This window comes from Nerophis lumbriciformis, linkage group LG21 (assembly GCF_033978685.3).
Source record: "Nerophis lumbriciformis linkage group LG21, RoL_Nlum_v2.1, whole genome shotgun sequence".
Classification (NCBI taxonomy): Eukaryota; Metazoa; Chordata; class Actinopteri; order Syngnathiformes; family Syngnathidae; genus Nerophis; species Nerophis lumbriciformis.
Window position 1 is genome coordinate 33,127,850 of NC_084568.2, and position 23,651 is coordinate 33,151,500.

Here is a 23,651-nt window from a genome sequence, read left to right on the forward strand (position 1 = left end):
TTGCTGTTCTTTCCGCCATGTTTGTTTGTGTTGGCTTCACTATGTGACGTCACAGGAAAATGGACGGGTGTTTATAACGATGGTTAAAATCAGGCACTTTGAAGCTTTTTTTAGGGATATTGCGTGATGGGTAAAATTTTGAAAAAAACTTCGAAAAATATAATAAGCCACTGGGAACTGATTTTTAATGGTTTTAACCCTTCTGAAATTGTGATAATTATCCCCTTTATCTTAAATATGAATATGAATCAAAAACGGGACTATACTCTGTTTGAAAAGTACCGGTTCGCCATATTTTAATTTTTTTTTTACAGGCATGACGGCACGTTGTCGTCACGTCGTGACAGTGCTGGTTTTACGAGCAGAGTAGCATGTTCGGCAGCACACAATCACAGAGTACTTACAAGGAGACACAGTGTGTAGACAGAAAAGGGAGAACGGACGCATTTTGGCCTAAAAAGTAAAGATAAAGGTGAAGTTATAACACTGAAACACCCTCAGGAAGAGGTGCTTTAAGACATGGCTAGCTAGTTAGCGGCTACCGTCCATCCGCAATCGGCAGTGTTTTAGCTACTTCTAAATCACTAATCCTCGCCTCCAAGGCAACAAATAAAGTCAGTTTCTTACAAGTACCATTATCACTGCAGGAAAGGAATAGCTAAAAATAGGAGGATACAATAGCTCACCGGCATCACCGCTAACAAGCTAGCGCTCCTGAATGTAAACAAATGCCATGGGTGTATCTACACCTGACATCCACTGTAATGATACCAAGTAGAAAAGCGTATCTTGTCGATACTACTATGATTACATCGATATGTTTTATCGTCAGAAAAAAAAAATTTAAACTCAGGAAATACGTCCCTGGACACATGAGAACTTAAATTGTGACAAATGTACGATCCTGTAACTACTTGACATCAGATTGATACCAAAATGTGTGGTATCATCCAAAACTAATTTAAAGTATCAAACAACAGAAGATTAAGTTAGAAGTGTAGATAGAACATGATTCAGAAAGTAAGCAGATATAAACAGTAAATGAACAAGTAGATTAATATTCGATTTTTACAGCTTGTCCTTTATAATGTTCACAAAATAATAGAATGATGAATGACAATATGTTACTGCATTTGTCAGCAGACTAATTAGGAGCCTTTGTTTGTTTACTTACTACTAAAAGACAAGTTGTCTCGTATGTTCACTATTTTATTTAAGGACTTAACTGCAATAATAAACATATGTTTAACGTACCCTACGGTTTTTTGTTAAAATCAAGCCAATAATGCTATTTTTTGTGGTCCCCTTTATTTAGAAAAAGTATCGAAATACATTTTGATACGGGTACCGGTACCAAAATATTGGTATCGAGACAACCCTCGTGCCATGAGAGGTGTGCGGTAGTACCTCCACTTACGACCTTCAACGGTTCAGTGACAGAGCTCTTAACTCCAAACGCTTGTATCTCAAATCGTTGTCACCCATTTACAGGAGGAAGGGGAATCACATCGCCCCATTCGTCACGGATAACCTGACACATGGAACGTGACAAATTGGGGGTTGCACTATTCACTCGAGCCACCAGATGGCAGTAGAGTGTCGAATATCTTAAACTGTGTTTTGTGGCAATTCCGACCGAGAGTAGCACTTTCCATTATTGTCAGCAGACTGCATTGCGAAATGATTAACCTCCCACCTTCCTCTCATGCGAGATCCACTCAGGAATGGGGCCATATGAATCCATTCCCTAATTTAAATCAGTTGAAATCAATTACATTTGTGCTTGCCCCCTCCAAAAAACACCACCATTTTAACGTGTAACATGCCTTTAAAAAGAAAAAGACACTTTTTAGATAAAAAATATTGTATGGAACACAATACACTAAAATGTAGTATAAACAACTACAGTAGTTTAACAAAGTATAATGTACACCATTGGAGAGTGGACCTGCACAGTTTCTACACACAGCTGCTCCTCTGTCATACACACCATCGGCAGCTTATCCACATTTTCATGGATAATAATAAATGATAAATGGGTTGTACTTGTATAGCGCTTTTCTACCTTCAAGGTACTCAAAGCGCTTTGACACTACTTCCACATTTACCCATTCACACACACATTCACACACTGATGGAGGGAGCTGCCATGCAAGGCGCTAACCAGCACCCATCAGGAGCAAGGGTGAAGTGTCTTGCTCAGGACACAACGGACATGACGGGGTTGGTACTAGGTGGGGATTGAACCAGGGACCCTTGGGTCGCGCACGGCCACTCTTCCACTGCGCCATGCCGTCCCATAAATGTCCGCCATTTCGATACTTAAATGGTAAATGGGTTGTACTTGTATAGCGCTTTTCTACCTTTTTAAGGAACTCAAAGCGCTTTGACACTATTTCCACATTCACCCATTCACACACACACATTCACACACTGATGGCGGGAGCTGCCATGCACGACGCTAACCAGGCCCATCAGGAGCAAGGGTGAAGTGTCTTGCTCAAGGACACAACGGACGTGACTAGGATGGTAGAAGGTGGGAATTGAACCAGTAACCCTCACATTGCTGGCACGGCCACTCTCCCAACTTCGCCACGCCGTCCCCCTTAACTTAACGTCCTTGATTGGCGTCACCGACTCATTCTGCGTCAGTATGGTGCAGCTTAGGATGTATTGATGTTAGAGATGTCCTGCTTATGCTTTAAAATGTGATATCGGAAATTATCGTTATCAGTTTCAACCCCCCGATTTTCTTGGGAGACTCCCGAATTTCAGTGCCCCTCCCGAGGCAACCATTCTCCCGAATTTCTCCCGATTTCCACCCGGACAACAATATTGGGGGCGTGCCTTAAAGGCACTGCCTTTAGCGTCCTCTACAACCTGTCGTCTTGTCCGCTTTTCCTCCATACAAACAGCGTGCCGGCCCAGTCACATAATATGTGCGGCTTTTACACACACATAATTGAATGCAATGCATACTTGGTCAACAATCAATCAATCATCATCCATCCATTTTCTACCGCTTATTCCCTTTGGGGTCGCGGGGGGCGCTGGAGCCTATCTCAGCTACAATCGGGCGGAAGGCGGGGTACACCCTGGACAAGTCGCCACCTCATCGCAGGGCCAACACAGACAGACAGACAACATTCACACTCACATTCACACACTAGGGCCAATTTAGTGTTGCTAATCAACCTATCCCCAGGTGCATGTCTTTGGAATCAATCATCAATCAATGTTTATTTATATAGCCCTAAATCACAAGTGTCTCAAAGGGCTGCACAAGCCACAACGACATCCTCGGTACAAAGCCATACAGGTCACACTGAGGGTGGCCGTATAAACAACTTTAACACTGTTACAAATATGCGCCACACTGTGAACCCACACCAAACAAGAATGACAAACACATTTCAGGAGAACATCCGCACCGTAACACAACACAAACAACAGAACAAATACCCAGAACCCCTTGCAGCACTAACTCTTTCGGGACGCTACAATATACACCCCCCGCTACCATCAAACCCCGCCCACCTCAACCTCGACCCCCCCAGCGGGGCATCACAACAAAATTAGGCATAATAATGTGTTAATTCCACGACTGTATATATCGTATCGGTTGATATCGGAATCGGTAATTAAGAGTTGGACAATATCGGATATAGGCAAAAAAGCCATTGTGGGACTCTAATTGATATCATTCTTGTTCCATGCTCCTGCACATTGAGCACCTTTTGTGTAAACGTGCTAACAAACCGGCAAACGTTGCAATAAAAATCTCAATTATGGTGGCAGTGAGCAGTGTGTTTTATCACTGCACAACTATATCTCCATATTGTTGCCTGCTGCATGTGGCTCCTTCTATGACCAGGTTATTTTTCCACTGGGACTCACAGGATGTTCTTTCCCAGCATACATCCTTGCCGAACACTGAAATAGAGCTTAGTATTTACTCCCTCTGCTATTATTGTTGTGGATTTGTTTATGCATGAGTATTTCCTGTCAGACATAAGCGCTCATCTGTCTACATTGCCAGCAGGTGCTCGTTTGTGCACAAGGCATGCAAGCAGACTATGTTGAATATGTGTGATTAGCTATTTTCTAAATTGCCTTCAAAGTGCGGCGTGGTCGGGAAAACGATAATTTACAGTGGAACCTAGATTTAAGCACCTAATTGGTTCTTAAACAGGGTTCCTAAATCAAAAAAATACGTACCGTATTTTTCGGAGTATAAGTCGCTCCGGAGTATAAGTCGCACCGGCCGAAAATGCATAGTAAAGAAGGAAAAAAACATATATAAGTCGAGTATAAGTCGCATTTTTGGGGGAAATGTATTTGATAAAACCCAACACCAAGGATAGACATTTGAAAGGCAATTTAAAATACAAACCCCGTTTCCATATGAGTTGAGAAATTGTGTTAGATGTAAATATAAACGGAATACAATGATTTGCAAATCCTTTTCAACCCATATTCAATTGAATGCACTACAAAGACAACATATTTGATGTTCAAACTCATAAACTTTATCTTTTTTTTGCAAATAATAATTAACTTAGAATTTCATGGCTGCAACACGTGCCAAAGTAGTTGGGAAAGGGCATGTTCACCACTGTGTTACATGGCCTTTCCTTTTAACAACACTCAATAAACGTTTGGGAACTGAGGAGACACATTTTTGAAGCTTCTCAGGTGGAATTCTTTCCCATTCTTGCTTGATGTACAGCTTAAGTTGTTCAACAGTCCGGGGGTCTCCGTTGTGCTATTTTAGGCTTCATAATGCGCCACACGTTTTCAATGGGAGACAGGTCTGGACTACAGGCAGGCCAGTCTAGTACCTGCACTCTTTTACTATGAAGCCACGTTGATGTAACACGTGGCTTGGCATTGTCTTGCTGAAATAAGCAGGGGTGTCCATGGTAACGTTGCTTGGATGGCAACATATGTTGCTCCAAAACCTGTATGTACCTTTCAGCATTAATGGCGCCTTCACAGATGTGTAAGTTGCCCATGTCTTGGGCACTAATACACCCCCATACCATCACAGATGCTGGCTTTTCAACTTTGCGCCTATAACAATCCGGATGGTTCTTTTCCTCTTTGGTCCTGAGGACACGACGTCCACAGTTTTCAAAAACAATTTGAAATGTGGACTCGTCAGACCACAGAACACTTTTCCACTTTGTATCAGTCCATCTTAGATGAGCTCAGGCCCAGCGAAGCCGACGGCGTTTCTGGGTGTTGTTGATAAACGGTTTTCGCCTTGCATAGGAGAGTTTTAACTTGCACTTACAGATGTAGCGACCAACTGTAGTTACTGACAGTGGGTTTCTGAAGTGTTCCTGAGCCCATGTGGTGATACCCTTTACACACTGATGTCGCTTGTTGATGCAGTACAGCCTGAGGGATCGAAGGTCACAGGCTTAGCTGCTTACGTGCAGTGATTTCTCCAGATTCTCTGAACCCTTTGATGATATTACGGACCGTAGATGGTGAAATCCCTAAATTTCTTGCAATAGCCTGTTGAGAAAGGTTTTTCTTAAACTGTTCAACAATTTGCTCACGCATTTGTTGACAAAGTGGTGACCCTCGCCCCATCCTTGTTTGTGAATGACTGAGCATTTCATGGAATCTACTTTTATACCCAATCATGGCACCCACCTGTTCCCAATTAGCCTGCACACCTGTGGGATGTTCCAAATAAGTGTTTGATGAGCATTCCTCAACTTTATCAGTATTTATTGCCACCTTTCACAACTTCTTTGTCACGTGTTGCTGGCATCAAATTCTAAAGTTAATGGTTATTTGCAACAAAAAAAAAGTTTATCAGTTTGAACATCAAATATGTTGTCTTTGTAGCATATTCAACTGAATATGGGTTGAAAAGGATTTGCAAATCATTGTATTCCGTTTATATTTACATCTAACACAATTTCCCAACTCATATGGAAACGGGGTTTGTAAATAAAGAATAGTGAACAACAGGCTGAATAAGTGTACGTTATATGAGGCATAAATAACCAACTGGTATGTTAACGTAACATATTATGGTAAGAGTCATTCAAATAACTATAACATATAGAACATGCTATACGTTTACCAAACAATCTGTCACTCCTAATCGCTAAATCCCATGAAATCTTATACGTCTAGTCTCTTACGTGAATGAGCTAAATAATATTACTTGATATTTTACGGTAATGTGTAAATAATTTCACACATAAGTCGCTCCTGAGTATAAATCACACCCCCGGCCAAACTATGAAAAAAACTGCGACTTATACAGTACCGTATTTTTCGGACTAAAAGGCGCACTTAAAATCCTTTCATTTTCTCAAAACTCGACAGCGCACCTTATAACCCGGTGCGCTTAATGTACGGAATAATTTTGGTGGTGCTTACCAGCCTGGAAGCTATTTTATTTCGTACATGGTGAAATGATAAGTGTGACCAGCAGATGGCAGTCACACATAAGAGATACATGTAGACTGCAATATGATGGCAGTCACACATAAGAGATATGTCTAGACTGCAATATGACTCAAGTAAACAACACCAACATTTTAAATGTCTCATTGAAAATATAGAACATTACACACGGCGCTCAGAAATCTATCAAATTGTTTCAGTACGACTTTGGTAAGCTATGAAGCCGCACCGCTTGATGGATTGTACTGTGCTTCAACATAGGAGTATTATTATGGTGTGTGTATAAGGTAAGACATATTATCTGGCGTTGTGTTTTGCAATATTATGCAAAAGCAACTTTTCTTACGTTCTGGTACCTGCTGATCTGTATTTGGGATCTGCATAAGTCCTAAAAATGTGTGCGTGTCCGCTTTTGTAGTCGATAAGCTTCTTCTTTTTTTCTATCTTCTTGTTATGTGACATTCATCCTCCGCTGTTGCCATCTCTAATATAAAGTAGTGTAAAGTTCTTACTTATATCTGTCAGTAAACTCGCCATGAAAGCGCTAAAATATACCGGTGTAGTGAGTTTAAATAATTCACCCAAGGAACTTTAGTTATTAAAGAGTTCCGGTCGGACGTTTTTTCACGGGACATATTTCCGGCATTGTTGTTACCGGCTGCTCCTTTATTGATTGAAGTAAAGCGTGAATGTCATTAAAACAGTTAGCTCCATCTTTTGACACTTCTTCCACTCCCGTCCTTGCACGCTACACCGCTACAACAAAGATGACGGGGAGAAGACGCTGTCGAAGGTGATCCACCTAAATAAGACCGCCCACAAATTGCCGCATCCTGAAGCGACTGTCAGAAAGCAGCTTGAAGATGATGTGTAAAACATCATCTATGCAACATGACCAAAGAACCACCATTACATGTTATGTAGACCAGTGTTTTTCAACCTTTTTTGAGCCAAGGCACATTTTTTTCATTGAAAAAATGCGGAGGCACACCACCAGTAGAAATCATTAAAAAATGTAACTCAGCAGCCTATATTGACAATTAAAAGTCATTGTCGCAATTGTTGAATAGGACTTCAAACCATAACCAAGCATGCATCACTATAGCTCTTGTCTCAAAGTAGGTGTACTGTCACCACCTGTCACATCACGCCGTGACTTATTTTGAGTTTTTTGCTGTTTTCCTGTGTGTAGTGTTTTAGTTCTTGTCTTGCGCTCCTTTTTTGGTGGCTTTTCCTCTTTAGTTGGTATTTTCCTGTAGCAGTTTCATGTCTTCCTTGACCGCTATTCCCCACACCTGCTTTGTTTTAGCAATCAAGAATATTTCAGTTGTTTTTATCCTTCTTTGTGGGGACATTGTCATGTCATGTTCGGATGTACTTTGTGGACGCTGTCTTTGCACCACAGTAAGTCTTTGCTGTCGTCCAGCATTCTGTTTTTGTTTACTTTGTAGCCAGTTGAGTTTTAGTTTCGTTCTGCATAGCCTTCCCTAAGCTTCAATGCCTTTTCTTAGCGGCACTCACCTTTTGTTTATTTTTGGTTTAAGCATTAGACACCTTTTTACCTGCATGCTGCCTCCCGCTGTTTCCCACATCTACAAAGCAATTAGCTACCGTCTGCCACCTACTGATATGGAAGAGTATAACGTGGTAAGTCTGCCGATCTCAGACAGCACAGACAATCAACAACGGCACATTATTTGCGGATTATAACTACTGGTTTGCAAAAAATATTTTTTAACCAAATAGGTGAAATTAGATAATCTGCCACGGCACAGTGGTTGAAAAATACTGATGTAGACCACAAGGAAGCCTTTTACATTTAGAAAAAAGAAAAAAAAAAAGACTCCTTTAATGCGCCCTACAATCCGGTGCGCCTTTTGTATGAAAATAGACCTGACTAGACCAGCTCATCGGCAGTGCGCCTTATAATCCGGTGCGTGCGCCCTATGGGCCGGAAATTACGCTGTATGTAAAATTCTCCAAAACAAACATGTAAACATGAATGATGTCCATTTTTTTTGTAAAAGTTAAAACACAATTCTAAGCGCTATACCAGTGGATTTCAAACTTTTCTTGCCAGGTACCACCTCAGAAAAAATGTGGCTTTCCATGTACCACCACAGTGACCAACATTAGAATACAGTAGCGTAGTAGGCTCAAGTATTCATTAAAAACAAGGCAGGGGTTTTATTTAACAAGTATATTTATTATTTTGGCCGCTGTAACATTACACACAGTTAAAACAGTAACACTGTGTTTCAATATAGGAAAATAAAACACGACTTTCATCGAGTGATTCTTTGGCGTAGCACTCATACTTGCCAACCTTGAGACCTCCGATTTCGGGAGGTGGGGGCGTGGTCGGAGATGGGGCGGGGCGTGGTTGGGGGCGTGGTTAAGAGGGGAGGAGTATATTGACAGCTAGAATTCACCAAGTCAAATATTTCATACATATATATATATATATATATATATATATATATATATATATACAGTGGGGCAAAAAAGTATTTAGTCAGCCACCGATTGTGCAAGTTCTCCCACTTAAAATGATGACAGAGGTCTGTAATTTTCATCATAGGTACACTTCAACTGTGAGAGACAGAATGTGAAAAAAAATCCAGGAATTCACATTGTAGGAATTTTAAATAATTTATTTGTAAATTATGGTGGAAAATAAGTATTTGGTCACTTCAAACAAGGAAGGTCTCTGGCTCTCACAGACCTGTAATTTCTTCTTTAAGAAGCTCTTCTGTCCTCCACTCGTTACCTGTATTAATGGCACCTATTTTAACTTGTTATCTGTATAAAAGACACCTGTCCACAGCCTCAAACAGTCAGACTCCAAACTCCACTATGGCCAAGACCAAAGAGCTGTTGAAGGACACCAGGAAAAGAATTGTAGACCTGCACCAGACTGTGAAGAGTGAATCTACAATGGGCAAGCAGCTTGGTGTGAAAAAATCAACTGTGGGAGCAATTATCAGAAAATGCAAGACATACAAGACCACTGATAATCTCCCTCTATCTGGGGCTCCACGCAAGATCTCATCCCGTGGGGTCAAAATTATCATGAGAACGGTGAGCAAAAATCCCAGAACCACACGGGGGGACCTGGTGAATGACCTGCAGAGAGCTGGGACCAAAGTAACAAAGGTTACCATCAGTAACACACTACGCCAACAGGGAATCAAATCCTGCAGTGCCAGACGTGTCCCCTTGCTTAAGCCAGTGCATGTCCAGGCCCCTCTGAAGTTTGCCAGAGAGCACATGGATGACTGGGAGAATGTCATGTGGTCAGATGAAACCAAAATAGAACTTTTTGGTATAAACTCAACTCGTCGTGTTTGGAGGAAGAAGAATACTGAGTTGCATCCAAAGAACACCATACCTACTGTGAAGCATGGGGGTGGAAACATCATGCTTTGGGGCTGTTTTTCTGCTAAGGGGACAGGCCGACTGATCCGTGTTAAGGAAAGAATGAATGGGGCCATGTATCGTGAGATTTTGAGCCAAAACCTCCTTCCGTCAGTGAGAGCTTTGAAGATGAAACGTGACTGGGTCTTCCAGCATGACAATGATCCCAAACACACCGCCTGGACAACGAAGGAGTGACTCCGTAAGAAGCATTTGAAAGTCCTGGAGTGGCCTAGCCAGTCTCCAGACCTCAACCCCATAGAAAATCTGTGGAGGGAGTGGAAAGTCTGTGTTGCTCGGCAACAGCCCCAAAACATCACTGCTCTCGAGAAGATCTGCATGGAGGAATGGGCCAAAATACCAGCTACTGTGTGTGCAAACCTGGTAAAGACCTATAGTAATTGTTTGACCTCTGTTATTGCCAACAAAGGTTATATTACAAAGTATTGAGTTGAATTTTTGTTATTGACCAAATACTTATTTTCCACCATAATTTACAAATAAATTATTTAAAAATCCTACAATGTGAATTCCTGGATTTTTTTTTTTCACATTATGTCTCTCACAGTTGAAGTGTACCTATGATGAAAATTACAGACCTCTGTCATCATTTTAAGTGGGAGAACTTGCACTATTGGTGGCTGACTAAATACTTTTTTGCCTCACTGTATATATATATATATATATATATATATATATATATACATCCTGAAAATATGCAAACAAAACTGTGTTTGGATAATTGATACTTCAAACTTGCATAAATAAATCTTAAGGAATACAACATAACTTGGCTTCTGAGAGTTTCAAAATGTAATGAATAAAATGCTAAAGTTGTTGATAAACAAGCAATTATTTTAATAATTAAATATGGTCATTTTAAATGAATTATTATGATAATTTAAAATCAATTATTTCAAATATGTTTATTTTAATGTATAATTCTATGGCTGGATGTAATAAGGAGTCAGGAAAAAATACAAAGAAAAATACAATTAATTTTGATGTTTTTAGCAAAATATAGTAAAACATTTTTTTATTTTTTTTTAATTAATAAATATGTTTATTTTTAGGTAAGATAAACATAATAATACAATTTATCTCTAGTCTGGATGATTTAGTTCTTGTCACCCTGTTGCCCTCCCGTCGGGAAAAAAGGCTGTCCTCACTCAGGTCCGCATGGAGCTGGAGGGGGCGTGGCTTCCAGCTCCAGCTGAAAATCGGGAGATTTTCGGGAGAATATTTGTCCCGGGAGGTTTTCGGGAGAGGCGATGAATTTCGGGAGTCTCCCGGAAAATTCGGGAGGGTTGGCAAGTATGGTAGCACTAGATGTCTGTGTACCACTATCACAGTTTGCGCTATACAGTGCTGTTTATCAGGGGTTCTGAGAGGCCTGAGGCCCTCTCATTTATTCACACTGAATTAGTAATCTCACTCTTTGTATTCAATAATTATATCTAGCCTACTTGCAGTTTACAACCTTGTCAAATGGTATAAAAGCATGTGTTAATCATAAAGATTATTATTGATTTAACACATAAAGCTTAGGCTTAGGTCAGGCTGATTGGAAAAATAAGTACTAACCAAAAATACTGCATAAGAAGAAACTCATAAATAACTGACAAAAATATATTTACATCCATCCATCCAATTTTCAACCGCTTGTCCCTTTCGGGGTCGCGGGGGGTGCTGGAGCCTATCCCAGCTGCATACGGGCGGAAGGCGGGGTACACCCTGGACAAGTCACCACCCTGCTGATTATGTTGTCCTAAAATAAGAGTGGGTGGGTGGGCGGTAGGGTTGTCCCGGTACAAAATATATTTCGATACTTTTTGTTACTTTTCTAAATAAAGGGGACCACAAAAATTGCATTTTTGGCATTATATTAACAACAAATTTTACGATACTTTAAACATATGCTTTTTATTGCAATCAAATTGTGCAGAAATATGGGGAAATTACTACAATTGTGCGCTACATTCGCTAACCATGTTACAAAAAAGATCAGTTAGAATAATACATAATGTTGAATATAGAGAACATACAAACCCTTTATTTATTGAGTCAAAAATATTAAAGTTCGGTGATTTGGTAAAATTGCAAACAGCTAAAATGGTGTACAAAGCAAACTATAACTTGCTACCAAAGAATGTACAACAATTATTCTCTACTAAAGAAGAGAAATATAACCTTAGAGGAAAATCTAATTTTAAACATTTGTATGCACGTACAACACTTAGAACCTTTAGCATATCAGTATGTGGAATTAAATGATGGAATGGATTAAGTAAATAAGTTAAACATTGTACTCATATGATCCACTTTAAGAGGTTGTTCAAATGAATAGTGCTTACAAAGTACAAAGAAGAAGAATTATGAGAACTACTTTCAACCTTATTGAAAATAAGATATTCTTCATCTCAGTATGTTAATAATGACTGAATTAATTAATTACATATTACAAAACTGTTGTGTATACTAATTCACAGATGTTATTTTATTATAAAAAGGTCAGTAAATGATTCTATATATTTGTAAACGCTCTAAAGTGGGAAAGGGGTAGGATTAAATAAGCTTTGCTTCTTCCTACTTCTTTTCGGACATGATGTAAAGTGAAATTATATGAAACTGTGTGATGTATTATGCTGTAAGTGTGTTCATGTTCCAAATAAACTAAAGAAAGAAAAGAAAAAAATAACAATTTTGTCCTTAAATAAAATAGTGAACATACTAGACAACTTGTCTTTTAGTAGTAAGTAAACAAAGGCTCCTAATTTTCTGCTGACGGATGCAGTGACATATTGTGTCATTTCTTATTCTATTATTTTGTCAAAATTATGAGGGACAAGCTGTAAAAATGGATTATTAATTTACTTGTTCATTTACTGTTAATATCTGCTTACTTTCTGTTTCAACATGTTCTATCTACACTTCTGTTAAAATGTAATAATCACTTATTCTTCCGTTGTTTGGTACTTTACATTAGTTTTGGATGATACCACAAATTTTAGGTATCGATCCGATACCAAGTAGTTACAGGATCATACATTTGTCATATTCAAAGTCCTCATGTGTCCAGGGACGTATTTCCTGAGTTTATAAACATAATATGAATTTAAAAAAAGGAAACAAGATTTTGTGATGATAGAAAATACCGATGTAATCACAGTAGTATCGACTAGATACGCTATTGTACTTGGTATCATTACAGTGGATGTCAGGTGTTGATCCACACATGGCAATTGTTTACAGTCAGGGGTGCTAGCTTGCTGTTAGAGGTTAGCTATTGTATCCTCCTAGGGCAGGGGTCGGCAACCCACGGCTCTATCTTTAGCGCCGCCCTAGTGGCTCTCTGGAGCTTTTTCAAAAATGTATGAAAAATGGAAAAAAATGAGGGGAAAAATATATATTTTTTGTTTTAATATGGTTTCCGTAGAAGGACAAACATGACACAAACCTCCCTAATTGTTATAAAGCACACTGTTTATATTAAACATGCTTCACTGATTCGAGTATTTGGCGAGCGCCGTTTTGTCCTACTAATTTTGGCGGTCCTTGAACTCACCGTACTTTGTTTACATGAATAACTTTCTCCGACTTTCTAGAACGTGTTTCATGCCACTTCTTTTTCTGTCTCATTTTGTCCACCAAGCTTTTAACGTTGTGCATGAATGCACAAAGGTGAGTTTTGTTGATGTTATTGACTTGTGTGGAGTGCTAATCAGGCATATTTGATCACTGCATGACTGCAAGCTAATCCATGCTAACATGCTATTTAGGCTAGCTATATGTACATATTGCATCATTATGCCTCATTTGTAGCTATATTTGAGCTCATTTAGTTTCCTTTAAGTCCTCTTAATTCAATGTATATCTCATGACACACTATCTGTATGTAATATGGCTTTTAATTTTTTGCGGCTCCAGACAGATTTGTTTTTGTATTTTTGGTCCAATATGGCTCTTTCAACATTTTGGGTTGCCGACCCCTGTCCTAGGGTGTGTAACATGTTTAGCTATTCCTCGTCCTGCAGTGATAATGGTACTTGTAAGAAACGTACTTTATTTGTCGCCATGGAAGCGAGGATTAGTGATTTAGAAGTAGCTAAAACACTGTCGACGGCGGATGGATGTTAGCTGCTAGCTAGCTAGCCATGTCTTAAAGCACCTCTTCCTGAGGGTGTTTCAGTGTTATAACTTCACTTTTATCTTTACTTTTTAGGCCATAATGCGTCCGTTCTCCCTTTTCTGTCTACACACTGTGTCTGCTTGTAAGTACTCTGTGATTATGCGCTGCCGAACATGCTCCTCTGCTCGTAAAACCAGCACTGTCATAACAAGAGGACGCGCCGTCATGCCCGTGAAAAAAAAAAAAAAAGGGGGAACCGGTACTTTTCAAACAGAGTATGGTACCGTTTTTAATTCATTAGTACCGCAATACTATACTAGTACCGGTATACCATAAAACCCTAGTGTGTAGTGTGTATTATATAAACAAAAAGACTCAGTGAGCAAGTGTAAGGCTCGATCGTCCAGTTTGTAGTCAAGAGACAGAAGGAACTCAAACACATTTCTTGACATCCAAATCGCTGCTGTTGTGTCCTTGGGCAGGACACTTCACCCTTGCCCCCGGTGCCGCTCACACTGATGAATGAATGATAGGTGGTGGTCGGAGGGGCCGTAGGCGCAAACTGGCAGCCTCGCTTCCGTCAGTCTACCCCAGGGCAGCTGTGGCTACAAATGTAGCTTACCACCACCAGGTGTGAATGAATGATGGGTTCCCACTTCTCTGTGAGCGCTTTGAGTATCTAATAATGGAAAAGCGCGATATAAAATCTAATCCATTATTATTTTATTACATTTAAGCTGGATGTGTTTATTGACACGTAAACGCGGCACAATGGAGTGACGTCAGACGGCAACTAGAGACCTGTCAGTCACAGCGGATGCTATCTTGCTGCAAAGCAACTTCATGGATTATTATATTTCCCTTTTTTTGAGTGGATTAATATCGGACTGTGGATTAATGGATCGCTCAGAGGACGGTTGACAAAACGTGCGTGACTTTGAGGAGGAAATATTATTGCGTTACGAATGAGGCCATTGTGTGGTGTTGCTCCCTTATTTGTCATTGTTCAAAGTTGATCTTAATGCAAAGCAGTGGCAGCTGAACTGAATGTGACAGCGTGTCACACTAACGTCGGTCAGCTGGAACAAAACATACAGATAGCAGTGTTGTTAGTCCAGAATCTTCCACCGGTCTAATTGAGAATCTGTTACAAAATAATACCCTAATTACAACTGAGTACCACTGTGGCTAGAGATGTCCTATAATGGCTTTTTTGCCGATATCCGATATTCTGATATTGTCCAACTCTTAATTACCGATACCGATGTCAACCGATACCGATATATACAGTCGTGGAATTAACACTTTATTATGCCTAATTTTGTTGTGATGTCCCGCTGGATGCATTAAACAATGTAACAAGGTTTTCCAAAATAAATCAACTCAAGTTATGGAAAAAAATGCCAACATGGCACTGCCATATTTATTATTGAAGTCACAAAGTGCATTATTTTTTTTAACATGCCTTAAAACAGCAGCTTGGAATTTGGGACATGCTCTCCCTGAGAGAGCATAAGGAGGTTGAGGTGGGCGGGGTTTATATTGTAGCGTCCCGGAAGAGTTAGTGCTGCAAGGGATTCTGGGTATTTGTTCTGTTGTGTTACGCTGCGGATGTTCTCCCGAAATGTGTTTGTCATTCTTTTGCATTCACTTGTGTGTGTGAAAAGCCGTAGATATTATGTGATTGGGCCGGCACACAAAGGCAGTGCCTTTAAGGTTTATTGTTGCTCTGTACTTCTCCCTATGTCCGTGTACACAAAAAGTAAAAAGTCATACATTTTACTTTTTGAAACCGATACCGATAATTTTAAAACCCATACCGATAATCTACGATATTACATTTTAAAGCATTTATCGTCTCTAGCTGTGGCCCATAGCTGTGGCCCATACAAACCACGGCTGAGAAACACATAGTTTTGAGGGGTGAAAGATCAACTTTGTATGTAATAACAAAGCCAAAACAACAACTAGCTGAACGGTCCTCATTGACAGCCGCCCTGCCGACACGCACACACAGTCACCAGCCAAAGTTTTTGTCACAAAAGTCTAAGGCTAAACACTCAGCCAAATAACCCCTTAAACGAATAATTATTCAGCCTAAGCCCCGTTTCAGCCACACTAAACTATCGTTTAAGGTCCCCCTTTTTCGGACACATTTTTACACGGGTAAGTGCGCCGTGTAGTTCTTAAATCTCCGGCTCTTAGCTTTGTATGGATTCATTGATCGTTTACAAACTGAGTTCGGAGAGGAAGTGACGCCAGGAAGTGACGTCAGAAATAACGCGCCACAGCCAGATTCATAATAAAGCGGTTTCGTAACTCAGAGCTAACCACTGGAAATATGGAGGCGAGTCATCCATTCTCCTTCCGTCTGTACAGACGCTTGTGGAAATCACACATGAATACCTTAAGAGAAAGCAATTGCAGCTATTTGGGATACAACACTTCTATAACGGCAAGATAACTTTAGAATGTCCAGGTCAGCTGTGATTCTACTTAGCGAAAAGCTTTGTCCATTTGTCCAAGGAGAGACACCGAGAATGCGAGCTCCCGTGGATGTGATTTAAAAAAAAAGCTAGCGTCTGCTTTGTATTACCTGGCCGTCGAGGGAAAACTACCGAAAACGGCGAATCCATTTGGACTGGCATAGCAGACTGTATCAGTTATTGTCCGCCATGTACTGTATGTCGCGGACTCAACGTCTAGGTCCAGAGTATATAAAGTCACCAGAAAGGAATGGACAATGAAGGTGAAGGCAAAAGAGTGAGGAGTGTCCTGACCAGATATCTAGATCGCTAGATTGATTGATGTTAAATGTTCTTTATCACATTGTTTACATGTCTAATAATGATTTGATTAGTTTATGATGTCTCAGGTGTGATTCACTACAATAGGGCCCCGCAGCACACTGGATTCCAGTTAATTGAAATACCACAATACTGGATATTGTTCAGATAGGTTAAAGGGGAACATTATCACAATTTCAGAAGGTTTAAAACCATTAAAAATCAGTTCCCAGTGGCTTATTTTATTTTTCGAAGTTTTTTTCAAAATTTTACCCATCACGCAATATCCCTAAAAAAAGCTTCAAAGTGCCTGATTTTAACCACCCGTCCATTTTCCTGTGACGCTCATAGTGATGCCAATACAAACAAACATGGCGTATAGAACAGCAAGCTATAGCGACATTAGCTCGGATTCAGACTCGGATTTCAGCGGCTTAAGCGATTCAACAGATTACGAATGTATTGAAACGGATGGTTGTAGTGTGGAGGCAGGTAGCGAAAACGAAATTGAAGAAGAAACTGAAGCTATTGAGCCATATCAGTTTGAACCGTATGCAAGCGAAACCAACGAAAACGACACGACAGCCAGCGACACGGGAGAAAGCGAGGACGAATTCGGCGATCGCCTTCTAACCAACGATTGGTATGTGTTTGTTTGGCATTAAAGGAAACTAACAACTATGAACTAGGTTTACAGCATATGAAATACATTTGGCAACAACATGCACTTTGAGAGTGCAGACAGCCCATTTCAGGCGCGCTAAGAACATATATTTTTCCACGATTTCAGCACTCAGGTTAACCATACCTAAATAGACACAAAATACTGCATTACACAAGACTACCCGAATGTACTCAAATGATTGAAAAAATTAATGTTTTTAAGCTAAATTATTGGTAAACACAGTTTATGTATAATAATTTACGTAAAACCGCGAGTAATGAATAAAGTTTTCATCAATTAATATATTCTGTAGACATACCCTCATCCGCTCTCTTTTCCTGAAAGCTGATCTGTCCAGTTTTGGAGTTGATGTCAGCATCTGCTTTGAGTGTCGCAGGATATCCACACATTCTTGCCATCTCTGTCGTAGCATAGCTTTCGTCCGTAAAGTGTGCGGAACAAACGACCGACCATTTCGTCGGCTTTCCCCACAGCCTCGTATTTTGAACTAATTTCGTCCAATTTCTTGCCACTTTCGCATCTTTGGGTCACTGGTGCAACTTAAATCCGCCCCTGTTCGTGTTGTTACACCCTCCGACAACACACCGACGAAAGTGAGGAAATGGCGGATTGCTTCCCGATGTGACGTCACGCTGTGACGTCATCGCTCCGAGAGCGAATAATAGAAAGGCGTTTAATTCGCCAAAATTCACCCATTTAGAGTTCGGAAATCGGTTAAAAATATATATGGTCTTTTTTCTGCAACATCAAGGTATATATTGACGCTTACATAGGTCTGGTGATAATGTTCCCCTTTAAATTTAAGAATCTGCACACAAAGCAACACTGGAGGTGAATATGACGTGTGCATTTTCCGCGCATGCGTACTAGGTCGCGTTGCACCGGCGGACGGAGGGGGGCGGGGGTCTTAAACGACCATTGTGTGTGTGTGTGTGTGTGTGTGTGTGTGTGTGTGTGTGTGTGTGTGTGTGTGTGTGTGTGTGGACACGTATAAGATTAGGTGGGATTTACCCTGGATAACCTTATCCGGCTTAGTGTAAACGGGGCCTAAACCTTTAACAACCAGGTCGCGACAATGATTCGGAACAAAAAATCAGATCCACTTTACCTTGTCGGTTCATCTTGTCGGGCACACAATGAGTGGATGAAACGTTTGTACATCCATTTTTATTTTTAATCGAAAAGTTTGTAGAATGAGGGATTAAAAAAATTGAGGTTCTACTATGTTATGTTTTTAAATATTACCCTTTCTTCTTTGCAGGCATTAGTGTATGATTTATATTCATAGACAATGTGGAGGTCCTTCCAACTTGTTGAGAGACAGATGTCGGTCAGAGAGAGACAGGCTCCTCCCACAGGACTTGTCTCTAATTAATGAACCCGACCTCTGACAAATAAGCAGATCATGATGATGCTGGCACGCAGAGCTCGGCCCAGACATGACCAACCTGACAAAAGTCCTCGCCCAATCTGGCGTGCTGTCAGCGTGGGGCGGGGGGGAAATGTGTTATCAGTGTTTAGCAAGCTAGGAAAATCTGCCCGATGTACCGCAGGTGTTCCCGAGGGGAAATGCATGGAGAGGAATTAGGACACTCAACAGCTGCTCTGAAGAGTGAACAAATCTGCAGTTTTTTTTCTCAAGTATTATCTTGCAGCATCGACATTAACCACAACATTAGGTACACCTGCACGATGCCTTCCTATCTACAACCAATCGAATTGTGCTCTGCCAGTACATAACATCTGATCTACTAATGTTTCCACAGTGGAAAGGTTGTTCTTAGAGCGCTGCGTGGGAGTTTCCAACGTATCGAACATCATGATGTTAACTGTGTATGGGCGAAAGGTCACTTAACCTTAGAAGCATACACTAAATGAACAACTAATGCAAATGCCATGTGATTATTTTATCAGCCACCCACCTAAACAGCTACTGTATATCACTTTCGTGAATAAATACAGTGGAGCCTTCAATGAAAGGGCTATTTATTGGTGCTTGTCCCACATTGTCTGGGGAAATATGTCTCAAAAGTAAATTGAGTACCGTATTTTTCGGAGTATAAGTCGCTCCAGAGTATAAGGCGCACCAGCCGAAAATGCATAATAAAGAAGGAGAAAAACATATAAGTCGCACTGGAGTATAAGTCGCATTTTTGGGGGAATTTATTTGATAAAAGCCAACACCAAGAATAGACATTTGAAAGGCAATTTAAAATAAATAAATAAAGAATAGTGAACAACAGGCTGAATAAGTGTACGTTAGAGATGCGCGGATAGGCAATTATTTAATCCGCAACCGCATCACAAAAGTCGTCAACCATCCGCCATGCACCCGAACCAACATTTTATCAAAACCACACCCGCCCGTTGTTATATATCTAATATAGACGATGCAAGGCATTAGTGAGGTTAGAAAGCTTTTGCCTGTTAAAGAAAGGAGACTGATCCAATGGAGCAGAGACATTCAATGCGTGCCACACATCTCTTGGCCACGCATTCGTGGCTAAGAGATATTAATGCGTGATAATATTATTTATCATTATTATAATATTATTGTCATTTCCATTAAGAAAGTGTTGACTATTGTTGCCAATGCCCTCAGATCAGGAGTGCGTTCCTCACACTTTGTGTGCGCAGTTGCAGCAAGCCGAACGAGGCTTTTAAGAAGATAAAAAAATGTTTTAGAAAGACTAGGCCTATATTTTCGTTAGGTAAAAAAAAAATTCTGAATTTATTTCAATGAATATTAACTTGTTAACGTTATAATGCTCAAATAGGGACGAGGGCGGGGTGCACAGTGAAGCAGTGAACAATTTTGCGACAAAGATGAACCTTTATTGATTGATCTGCAGCCATGACAAAATATCAGACAATCTCTATTGTCAACGACAAGCAGGAAAATAAAGATGAACACATAGCCTATGTTCTAGGTATAGGCTTACGTTTTTAAGTTGAAATAAAAAAATAAATAAAAAATGTGCCTCATAAGCCTTAGGCTGTCAATCACGCGCACAAACTTAAATTATACAATAACATATGTGTGTCATCTCTATTTAAACAAAACTAAATAAAATAAATAATAATAACAAATTACCTGCAACTTATTGGCCAAGGCAAAAAGCTGAAGGGGGGAAATCAAACCCATCAGACTGCACTTTATCATCAAACTTGAATTATAATGAAAATAGACGGTCGCGACAAACAAAGCAGGCTAAATATCCTTACATTGTCGCCAATCGGAGATGCGCTTCACTTGAAAGCGAGGCCAAATAATTATTCACTCATAGTAGTATATCTCCAATAGAAAAAAAACACAATAAACAACGCAATTGCCTTAATTCCTTTGCATTGTAGTGCGCCCAAACAACACGTAACCATCAAAATTATTCAGCTGACCGAACTCAATATAGGTTAGACATGGGCTTATTTGGTATAGCCTATAGGTAACGTAGACTAATTCATTTAACATATCCAACCGTATGTCTACTTACTTTTTTTTTTGTTAGCACTATGCAGGAATAAAATGGCATCTACAGTGCCAGGATTCATGCGAGAGCGCCTGGCCTCTAAAATGCGCCCTGCTGCGCTGAAGGAGCGCTCACTTGCGCCACTTGTTGCTGGGACGCGGTGCCTGATGAAAAATGGACTGTTTCAAAGAGTGCTGCTCGTTTTTCGTATGTGGGTAACAACATTTAACTATGTATATATATTTCCGAATTGGTTCAACCGCAACCTGCCCGCATCTATTTAAAATCTATTTTTACCCGCCCGACCCGCGGTTTATCCGCGGACTCCGCGGTTGTGTCCGCAAACCGCGCATCTCTAGTGTACGTTATATGACGCATGAATAACCAACTGAGAACGTGCCTGGTATGTTAACGTAACATATTATGGTAAGAGTCATTCAAATAACTATAACATATAGAACATGCTATACGTTTACCAAACAATCTGTCAGTCCTAATCGCTAAATCCCATGAAATCTTATACGTCTAGTCCAGTGGTTCTTAACCTTGTTGGAGGTACCAAACCCCACCAGTTTCATATGCGCATTCACCGAACGCTTCTTTAGTGAAAAATAGATTTATTTATTTTTTCAAATTCAAGGCAAAGTTATGTTTTTTTTACTGGTGCACAGAATGAACCGTGCATGAAAATCACCTTGTTCAAAGAACAAAACCAACACAGTGCATGAACTCACAACAAATTACACACCTGCAAATCAGTCTGACTTCTGCTGTTGCCTTTGAGGGACCAGTTCAGATATGCGTGGCTTCACCTTGGCAAGTGCCACTCTCATGTCATTTTAAATGATAAAATAAAATTATTTATTTATTTTCACAGCAAAGTCTGTTTCTTTTCTTCGTTTTCCACCCAGGCATGCAATACTAGTACACAGCTCTTGAAAAACATTATTTTTTGTTATTGTCATTGTAAGTGGGCCAAAACACTTATATTAGAAAATAATCTCATGGAAATGACAGCTGTCATTTGATTATAATAATAAAACATTTAATCAGGTTTGGGACAGGTGTGCTCACATGTGCTCCACTGAATGCTCAAGGAGTTTTTGCGTTTGCTCACGCATATGGAAAATTCGAGGGAACATTGTTTGAGGGTATCCATAATATGCCGATAGGGAGAAGTTTTTATTTACACGATGAGTCGAGTGTGTCTTGACCTCCGTGGCGGAGGCTCTGGTCTAGTCTCTTACGTGAATGAGCTAAATAATATTAGATATTTTACGGTAATAATTTCACACATAAGTCGCTCCTGAGTATAAGTCACACCCCCGGCCAAACTATGAAAAATATGGTAATGTCATAAGACTTTTGCATCATTAACAAATAACTCTGCAAGTATATTTATTTTTTTCTTTGGCTCTGTTTTAGGTGCTTTTTTTTGTGACGCTACCACAAAAAAGGTACCAGTATTGGCAACGTGGCCAAGTGTCATTACAAGCACGGAACTTTCAGTGGGACATTTTGCTGTACGGAAAAGTGTCCAGTAGGGCTGAGCGATTATACCAGGGGTCGGCAACCCGCGGCTCCGGAGCCGCATGCGGCTCTTTGACCACTGTTATGCGGCTCAGCAGCTTACTTGCCAACCCCCCCCCCAATTTTCCCGGGAGACTTCCGGATTTCAATGCCTCTCGCAGAAAGCTCCCGGGATTAACATTCTCCGATTTTCGTCCTTACAGTTACAATAAGGGCGTACTATGATGGTACTGCATTTGGCACCCTAAACAATCTGTATTAACAGCGTGCCAGCCCAACCCCTTGTTATGCAGTATGCATTTTCTGCTTGCTCACGTACACGACAGCAAGGCATACTTGGTCAACAGCCACACAGGTTACACTGACGGTGACCATATAACACAACTTTAACACTCTTACTAATAATGTGCCACACTTTGAACCAAAACCAAACAAGAATGACGAACACATTTCGGGAGAACATCTGCACCTTAACACAACATAAACACAACAGAACAAATACCCAGAATCCCATGCGACATAAACACAACAGAACAAATACCCAGAATCCCATGCAGCGCCCCCCCCCCCCCCGTGCTATGTTGAGGTGGGCGGGGTTTGGTAGCGGGGGTGTATAATGTAGCCTGGAAGAGTTAGGGCTGCATGGGATTCTGGGTATTTGTCCTGATGTGTTTATGTTGTGTTACGGTGCAGATTTTCTCCCGAAATGTGTTTGTCATTCTTGTTTGATGTGGGTTCACAGTGTGGCGCATTATTAGTAAGAGTGTTAAAGGTTTTTTTTATACGGCCACCGTCAGTGTAACCTGTGTGGTTGTTGACCAAGTATGCGTTGCTGTCACTTACGTGAGCAAGCAGATGCCCCGTATTACAACGTGTGGCTGATCAGGCACGCTGGTTGAAGTGGGAGATATGTGCTGTACCATCACGGCAGCGCCTATCATATAAAACCCGCGTTCCGCAACAGCAGTCAAATTCCATATTAAGGTATGGGCAGCGTGCCTGAAACCCCTGGTTTATACATAGCACAAATCAAAAAAAATACTTTTTATGCAGTGTTATTCAATTTTAAATCTCAAAAAAAATTTGTGGCTCCCATTGTTATCTTCAATTTGTGAAACTGGTCAAAATGGCTCTTTGACTGGTAAAGGTTGCCGACCCCTGAATTATACAAACCTCAAAACCAGTGAAATTGTCACCTTGTGTAA

General features: G+C 40.4%; 1 protein-coding gene across 11 annotated transcripts in view; it reads left to right on the forward strand.

Moving 5' to 3' along the window:
* The window catches only part of adgrb2 (adhesion G protein-coupled receptor B2), a 771,897-nt gene that overhangs the window by 599,820 nt on the left and 148,426 nt on the right, over positions 1-23,651 (forward strand). The gene's annotated exons all lie outside the window — the stretch shown is intronic.